Source organism: Chelonoidis abingdonii, chromosome 16, assembly GCF_003597395.2.
Source record: "Chelonoidis abingdonii isolate Lonesome George chromosome 16, CheloAbing_2.0, whole genome shotgun sequence".
NCBI classification, from domain to species: domain Eukaryota; kingdom Metazoa; phylum Chordata; order Testudines; family Testudinidae; genus Chelonoidis; species Chelonoidis abingdonii.
Window position 1 is genome coordinate 4,348,499 of NC_133784.1, and position 9,159 is coordinate 4,357,657.

At 53.3% G+C, this 9,159-nt stretch overlaps 1 pseudogene; it reads right to left on the bottom strand.

The window, feature by feature from the left end:
• Positions 1 to 4,453: 4,453 nt before the first annotated feature.
• LOC116833938 (proton channel OTOP2-like) overlaps positions 4,454 to 9,159 on the bottom strand; it is a 7,682-nt pseudogene continuing 2,976 nt past the window's right edge.

Sequence of the window (9,159 nt, forward strand, 5' to 3'; positions counted from 1 at the left end):
ACGGAAGGCAGCAGGTGCCAGCCTGTTGCTGGGGTGCCCCCTGGGGCACAGAGCTGCCCGCATCCCCCAAACCCTCCTGGCCACCCTGTGGGAACCCCCACCGACTCCTCCTTCCACTGTCCCCAGGGCAGTAGAATTTGGCTGTATTTTGTCGCAGGGCGTCTCACACTTTGGCGAGCTCGGCTGTATAAATCCAATCTCACTGTTCTTAATAAGAAGGCCGAGCGCTCCTACGAGATCGCAACCTGCTTTCCAAAGGGCATGCGGGGGCGTGAGCCCTGTTGGACAAGTGGGGAAACTGAGGCAGCACAGCATGGCAGTGAAACACGTGTGGCACTGTAAGCCCATCTGGGCTTGCGTGTTCAAAGGGACACGTGCCCAAGTGCCTTGCTGAACTGGGCAGGTGACTCAGCCAAAATCACACAGCACCTCAGTGGCAGAGTTGGGGACACAACCCACGGGTCCTGGTTCCCAGTCCCCCCTCTTACAACCACTGGACATCACTCCCCTTCCAGAGCTGGGAAAAAGAACATAGGAGTCCTGACTCCCACCTTGCCCTGGCTCTCACCCACCAGCCCCCACTCCAGAGCCAGGAAGAGAACCCATGTGTCCTGGCTCCCACTCCTACTCTTCCTAAAGCCTGAGGTCCTTGTGGAAGGAGCACAGAACTGGACCAAGGACTCTTTCCCAGCGATTCCCTCCTCCCCGCTAACCCTAGGCTATGGTCTGGCAAAGTCAAGAGGAGACTGTTTGAACTCAGTGGTTCAGTTTTACCCCCTCTCTCAAAGAAACAGCGTAGAGGAGAGAGCTGGGGCTGGGTCCCTCCCATGCAGAGAACTGGGCATATTCCACCCCCTCCTCGCAAGGTGCCAAGGGCACTGCTGGGTGTTCTGGGCCCCCTCACCTCCCAGCCCGAGGCCTTGACACTCCTCTCGCCCGGGGAAGCGGTGTCTGCCCATCGGTTGGTGCGGTTCCCTCACTGCTGGGATGGCCGTGAATGTCATCAGGAGGCGAATTTGATACCAGGCCGGTTTCAGGTGATACGCACCTGCCAGGTATTGGATACCCTGGGGAGAGGAGCTGCCAGGTGGGGGATGACGGGTGAAAGGTCTGCCTGGAGCAGAGCTGATCTGTGCCATTTGGAACAGCCAGGCTCTTGGTAAAGCCATCGGCAGCCTGCCCCCCTGCCCCTTGCCCATGGAAAGGTGCCTGGCTCCTCACGTAGCCCCACTGATTCAAGAGTAGCAGAGCACGCCCTACCCAGGCTGGCAGAATCGGCTCCTTTTGCGCCAGACTCTGCCAAGGAGCAAAGAAGTCAGGTGGAAACTTAATTCACATACAAGCAAAGCAAATGCCCTTCAAGATGTGGGGCTGAGCTGGAATCATGGCTGTCTGTTGTTATAGCCTCAAGGACATTGTCACAGGGCTTGGTGTACTCAGGGCAGGTAGTCTGGGACCCTGTCTCTGCCTGGTTCTTTGGAGAAAAGCATAAAACCAACACGCCTGTCTAAGTAATATCCCATGGGGCAATTTCTTCCTGACCACAGCTGGTGTGTACCATGAAGCATGAAGATTGAGAACCCACTTTACTTAATCAGTTTCTCATAAGTTTTTTTGTCCCCCTTATTTATAATGATCCACTGAAAACTTGAACCTAAAATTTTACTTTCTATCAAGAATGTGTCCGATCGATATGCCCCAGTCACCACAGTGACTGAGCATCTCACAAAACTGAGGCACCAAGAAGTTATGCAACCTGCCTAAAGTAACACATCAGGTCAGAAGCAGGAATTATATCCAGATCTCCAGGCCTGTGCTTTAAGCGTAAGGCTATCTTTCCTTCCATCAAATACAAATAAATAATATATCAGCATTTCTCTAGAGCAGCAGCTCTCACCTTTTTCAGTCTACTGTCCCCCTTCCAGGAGTCTGATTTGTCTTGCGTACCCCCAAGTTTCACCTCACTTAAAAACGACTTGCTTACAAAACCAGCCATAAAAATACACAAGTGAAACAGCACACGACTGCTGACAAATTGTTGACTTTTCCATTCCTACCATATCATTATAAAATAAATGAATTGGAATATAAATATTGTACTTACAGTTCAGTGTATAGTGTATATGGAGCAGGATAAACAAGTCATGGTCTGGATGAATTTTAGCATGTTCTGACTTTTCTGGTGCTTTTTCTGTAGCCTGTTGTAAAACTAGGCAAATATCATGATGAGTTGATGTCCCCCCGGAAGACCTCTGCGTACCCCTGTTGAGAGCTGCTGCTCGAGAACAAACGCAAGTGACAACTATACAATCCTTCATGATCACAGACTTCTTACAATGCAATCAAGATGGCGCAGCAATTTCCTTCCAAGAGCGCAGGAATCTCGGGGCTAGTTCCTGGGCACAGTACAGGGAAAAAGGCTTGAATGGAACCAGCCTGATTTGAAAACCGTGTTGCTGTCTCTGAACCGAGCAGCCTTGGTTCTCATAATCCTGCTTTCCATGTCAATGGGAGTAAAGAGGGCAGGGCAGGACTCAAGGGCCAACCTTCGCACTGTTTGTCCTTTTGCTCCTTCCAACTGTTTGCAAAGTTCCCAGAATTACTAGGACGAGGTTTTCTCAAGGTGTCGGGGCATTGCCTTTTCCCCCTTCTTAACACCTAGATAATGGTCAGCAGCCCTGAAATAACCAAGCTGTCTTGCCAGCATGGCCCTCACAAGCAGCGCAGTGCCAGGGGAGCAAACGCGCATGTGCAGCTGAGCACGTTTGTGAACAACCCTACAATAACAAAGCGGCCTCCTTAGCCTGACACTCGCGAGCCGTACAATAACTAACCAGCGTGCACAGCTTAGCGTTGACCCGAGCGACATTACAGTAACAAAGCAGCCCTGGAAAGCAATAGAGGCTAATAACAGGGGTGTCCACGTATGTTTCAGTGACAACTTTCCTCAGGGCGATTATAAAACAGCAAGGCAAACAGAACCGCTATTTCCAAAGGTGTGAAAATGAGGCCTGGCCAAAGGGCCTGTTACTGAGCCATGAGCTATCAAGATGGCCTGAATGTGCTTCTAATTGTGTTTCTGCAACAATCACAAGTGGACGATTCTTTTAGAATAGACTTTAATATAATCATCAGCTGAATTTGCCACTAAGAAAAGACAGATTCCCCCCAGGGCTCTGGTGCCTTGGTCCAACACGTGCACTATAACCAAGTCATTCAAATAAAATCATGACGCTTCCCTTAAGTCCCCTCCCAGGGGATATTTTTCGGTATTTTCCTCTGAATGATGCTCACTACAAACATTGATTAAAAAATAATTAGGGGCCCCAGTCTAAATCATTAAGCTCTGGGGAGTTAGATCAGGGATTAATCAGGCGTGTTCTTTGTCTCCTAAAGCCTGTTGCTTGGAGCTGCAGGTACAGAACTGGCTGCTGTGTTCCACCCCAGAGGCAGCTGCATTTCCAGTGTGAAATTAATCAGGTCAGCACCTTCAGGTTCCAGTCTAGTGAAACTCCTAATGCTCAGGATGCAGAGATCTGGAGAGACGTAAAGTTGCTATTATGCACCCCTTAAAATAACCTAGAAGATTGTAAAGAGCCAGAGTACAAACACAGCAGGTGCTTAGTATAACAGCAATGTCTCTCATGCCATAGGAGAGCTGAGTCTCAGCTGCAGTCAATATAAAGGGAGTGATTTAGTGAGGCTGATGCTACGCCCCTCTCTGCTGCAAGTCACATGATGTGACTCGGTTTCCCTGTCCATCTAAGGAGGATATAACATAAAGCCACGCTGCATGGGAGTTGTGAGGCTAAATTTCTGGCAGATTTGAAAGTGTGTTGAAATCTGCAGATGGAAAATTCTCTAGATGAGCAGTGTGATTAATCACTATTGATAGTGCAAAGCGTGTGCGTGGGAGGGACAGGTGCACACTACAGTGTGTATATGGGAGAGTGTCGGGGGTACGTGTACCTTGCAATGTGATGGGTTCACATGCAGAACTGTGCAGGTGGGTCAGGTTAGGGGCACACGTATCAAACTGTGTGTTTGTGTGCACGAGTCAGAGGGTGTGTGCGCACATGGCACTGTGTGTTAGTTTGTGTGTACACGTGGGTTCATGTGTATAAAGGGTAGAGTTTGTGTGGGGGTGTGTGTATGTACATCTGTGTGCAATGTCTGAAGGACAGGGGGTGCATCTGTGCACGCAGTCTGTGTGTGTATGTGTGCCCACAGATCTGTGCGATGGACGGGGTGTGAGTGCATAGCCAGCTTTGTGTGTGCATGCATTGGAATGTGTGTGGGCAAAGCAGAGCGTGTTTGGGTGTGTGTGTAGATGCCACACCGACCCTCTGTGTGGCGGTCATCCCTGCCTGCCCCTCTTCCCGCTGCCTGCCTTGGGCAGCCCCCGCCAGTGCTGCCTCTGCCCAGCAGAGCTGGGTCTGCCCCTGGCTGGCGCTCAGCAGGCTTTGCAGTACACCTCGAAGAGACTGGCCACAGAGTGCATGCGGTAGAAGATGCCCAGCGGCAGGGAGATCTTGACGATGATGACCCAGAGGGTGAAGCCATAGAAGGCCTGCTCGATCTGGCTCACCAGGTGCGGGCGCGTCCCGTAGGCGTAGAGGATCCACACCTAGCAAAGCAAAGGGGTCAGGCGTCAGCCCCAACGGGGCAAAGGCCGGGCTGGGCCACCTCCTGGATGGACTCAGCTGGGCAGGGCCTGATACCTAGTGAACCCATTCGCTCCTGGTCCCCCATTCCCCGTTGAACCTGTCACCAAGGCAGGGCCAGGCCTCGTGCATTCCTCCAGAGTGTGTCCAACCATTAGGAACGGGGCTGAGAACCACCAACTTATTGCACATCATCAGCCACTGAGCACCAGCCCAGCAGTAACGCCTTTCGGTCCCTGCTGGGCCACGCTCCATCCACCCAGCAACGAAAAGTCCCTGGCTGGGGCATTGACTCGCCCAGCCTGAGTGCTGCATGGACAGCGCAGAGCGGATGGTGCTTAGTGCAGATCCCCATGCCACGCACTGCCAGCAATGTGGGGACAGGGCTTGACTGGGGCCTGCCAGAATCCATAGGGTGGGGGTCCCAGCTTCATAGCGAGGGTGCTGGTGAGGGGGCCCAGGAACAATCCTGCATTGAGCCAGAGGATGGACTCCATTACATGACAGGGGCCCCTTGGGCTTTGCCCAGTGATTATAATGAGAGATTTGTATTGGCGCAGTGCCCACAGGTCTGGCTGGGCACACAGGCAGGCCCCGTGACTCCCCACACGGGTATCTTCACAGCACTGTTTGCTGACCACCAGCCTCATTCGCCACTTTCTTGAACCCAGCCCAGGAGGTGGATGGGTGGCGAGCGCACTCAGGCTGGCAGTGTGTGAGAGGAGGGGTGGGAGGGGTGCTGGGTGCAGCTGGGTTGTCCCTCCCAGGCACTATGCGGGGATGAAGGGCAGAGCCAGGGCGGGTACCATCAGGCACTGCTGCCATCGCCCTGGACACAGCGATCTCTGATCTGCGTGGGCTGAGTCTGTCCACCCTTAGAGTGAGAGCCGCATGGAGCCCCGTCTATTCAGCTGAACACAGAGCAGGGGAAGGGGTGACTGATCACAGCCTGTATGCACTGACATGGCGAACACGGATTTGAGACCTGGCTCTTCGACCCAGCAGATAAAGGGCTCACACCTTCCCCTAAACCCTCCCCCACAATGGAGTCTTATTCACCGGGCAAAGCGTCAGGGTGGGGGGGAGCGCCTGGGAATATCTGATCTCCGCACAGGCCGGGGGGCCCTTATCAGGCGCGGGCAGCGCAGGGAGAGGGAAGCTGGCACCTCCCAGCCCCACCAGCCTCGCCTGAGAGAAACTGACTAGGAGACCTGCAGCACCTCAGACCACCGGAACGGTGGGGAGCAGTTTGGAGGTTTAAAGTCCATTCACTTTCACTGTCCCAGGGCCAGAGGCTCAGCCGGTGCAGATCAGCTCAGCGCCACAGGCATCCATGGGTTTGCACAAGCTGAGGATCAGGCCCCTTTCCACAGGACTCCTTCCTGGGCAGTCATTGCCCATTCTGTACATGTGCAACAGATTGTTCCTTCCTAAGTGGAGCACTTTGCATTTGTCCTTATTGAATTCCATCCTATTTACTTCAGACCATTTCTCCAGTTTGTGGAGATCATTTTGAATTTTAATCCTATCCTCCAAGGCGGTGGCAACCCCTCCCAGCTTGGTATTGTCCGCAAACTTTATAAGTGTCCTCGCTATGCCATTATCTAAATCATTGATGAAGATATTGAAGAGAACCGGACCAGAACCGATCCCTGCGGGACCCCGCTCGTTATGCCCTTCCAGCATGACTGTGAACCACTGATAACTACTCTCTGGGAACGTTTTTCCAACCAGTTTTGCACCCACCTTACAGTAGCTCCATCTAGGTTGCATTTCTCTAGTTTGTTTCCGAGAAGATCATGCGAGACAGTACCAGAAGCTTTACTAAAGTCAAGATATACCACAGCTACCGCTTCCCCTGTCAGAGTTAAAGGGGACCTGTGCAGCGCCCCCCTGAGGGATGAGGAGAGCGTCCGCGTTACAGCTGTCTCTAGATGGGAAGTCAAACCTTTTTGGAAGCTCCTTTGTGTCAAAGGAGGGCTAGTGGCCAGCGAACCACACGGGCCCAGGAGAACAGCTTTCACTGGGGCGACAGCAGAGCTGGGCAAACAGGTCAATTATTTTTCACTGGAAATTTTGAAGGTTTTTCCCCCCTAAATCAATTCTTTTGGATTTTTTTTTGATGAAAACCCGAAACTAAAACTTTTTGCTCAAACTCCAGAAAATGTTGACCAAAATGAAAAGATCGGGGTTGGACGAAAAGCTATTTTTTTTTTTTGTTCCTTACTCTGCTTCCTCCAAAGTTGGACAAACAAATGCCAACTGTCTCTAGTGAAAAGCCCTGGGGCTGACTTTGGGAAGGAAGAGTGAAGCTGGGGGCCCCGGGAGAGACAGGTGGGGGTCTGTTGGCAGAGGGGGCATTACATGGGCCGTTTGGCTCAGATCTATTTGTGGATCTGGGCCCATGTGACGAGAGCCGGGCAACATTTTTCTACTGAAACTTATTTAGGAAAAAAACGCAGATTTGGGTTGACTGAAAGCTTTTGCAAACATGTGTCAATATTACAGTTGGGAAAAAACCTTGAAAAGAATCCAAAAGTTCCACTCGGACATTTTCAAAAAGAAACGCTTCAACATTTCGATGACCGGCACCTTTTTGTGCTGCCGTTTCCTGTGATTTGGCTAAAGCAACTAGAAAATCCTTTTGAAAAATGCTCAAAATGGAACCAAGGGTTTGAGGGGTTTTTTGGTTTCGGGTCAAACAAGAAATGTGTTTCGACTTTTTGTTTCGCTACAAAGTCTGAAAAAGGTTGGTTTTGGGTCAATCTAAAACAATTTTTCTCCCTTTGATTTTTCAGGATTGTCAGAGAACCAAAAAACCTATTATTTGCCCACCTCGATTTGTGATCTCCCTGTCCAGCAAAGCCAGCCCAGGGTACATTCTGCAGAGAAACAACTCACACCAGACAACAACTAACGAGGTGTCACTGATTTCTGACCTGTATGACCCTGACACTCCCACCCTGTGGCCAAGGGCAGCATTCCTCTCTTTGGTGACCCCTGGAAAACAACTTGGTGGTTCTCAGTGTAGTTTCTGGTGGACGAATATTCACACCACTGACAACTCTTCTGTCTCCTAATATCCCCTTGCTGGCAGCCTCAAAAGGGCTGAATGGGGTTGTGAGACTGAGCCTCCATCTCGTCCCCGGCCAGGGTCCTCCCAGCAGGGCTGTACGGACGAAGCTCGCTCTGGAGCTGACTGCACAGCACCTACTCAGAAGATGGACCGAAGACCTGAGCTCAGAGCCTCAGCTTGTGATGGCTCGTTGGAGTGACGGTGATTGACACCAGCCGGGGGTGCGACTGTCAGCCTCCAGAGCTCCCTGTGGGAAGCTAGAGCCCTGGAGCTGGACAATCAGGCGCCATGAGCCAGCTCACCAAGATGTTGTAGAAGTTGAGGAGGATGGAGATGTTCTGCAGGATCTTCCTCCGGATGCTGACACGTTCTGGCTCCCCTCTGGGCCGAGACTGCCGGCCCCCGGTGGAGATCTTGGCAAGGGAGTCATTGCTGCTGCTGCAGGTGAGCCAGCACCCCGGCATCTGCTCCTCCAGCTGGGCCACCATCCTGGCTGGCGTGTGGCAGCCGGCCGGGCAGATGGCGCAGTTACTCTCACGCCGGTCAGCCACGTCCTGCTGGACCGGCTCTTCGGCAGGGCCTCCGGAGATGGAGAAGACCCAGTCGTTGCCCGGGGGGCTGTTGGGAGCATCTGGCTGGTGCGTGGGCCTGGAGTAAAGGGCTTCAGTGATGAAAAGGTTCTGGCCCAGCACTTGGATGGTGTTGCAGAGGGAGAAGCAGAGGTCCAGGAGGTGCAGGCTGCCATTGATGTGCAGGAAGAAGATGGCCACCAGGGAGAAGATGGAGACCATCAGGGGCCCGCAAGAGCTGCTCAGCAAGAGGGTGACGTCCAGGCTCCGCACCACGCTCTTGGAGTAGTCGGTGGAGACAGGGTCTCTCTGGAGCCGGTAGCAGGGTCTCTCTGGATGCCGACCAGCGAGGCTAGGAACATGGTGGAGAGCAGCACCGAGTTGAAGACGTAGTAGGTGCGCAGGGCCTCGGGGACCGTCTCGGGGGCCTTGGCCAGCACCCCGAAGGAGATCATCACCCCGAAGGTGGCTGAGATGGCCAGTGCCGCCAGCACCAGCCCCACGAAGGCCCCGCTGAGGTGGAAGCGGCCCCGGGGGCACAGGCGGGGCTGCCGGGGGCAGGCCGCCTGCCCCGTGTTCTTCCACACCACGTAAAGCATGGTGGAGGAGAAGAGGCTGCACTCGATGTTGAAGGGGTGCAGGTAGGCGGCACCCTCGGAGAAGATGTGACACGGGCTGGTGGCGCAGGAGCAGCTGCTGGTGGGCAAACTTCCTGCAGGGGGTGGAGGGGATACTCAGCGCCAGTCTGGGAGTGGGGCAGCATGGGAGGGGGAGGGGGAGGGAGAGGGACGGGATGGGGGCAGGGCTGTGCATAGGGATTGGAGGGCAAGGCTATCTGTGGGGGGCTGTG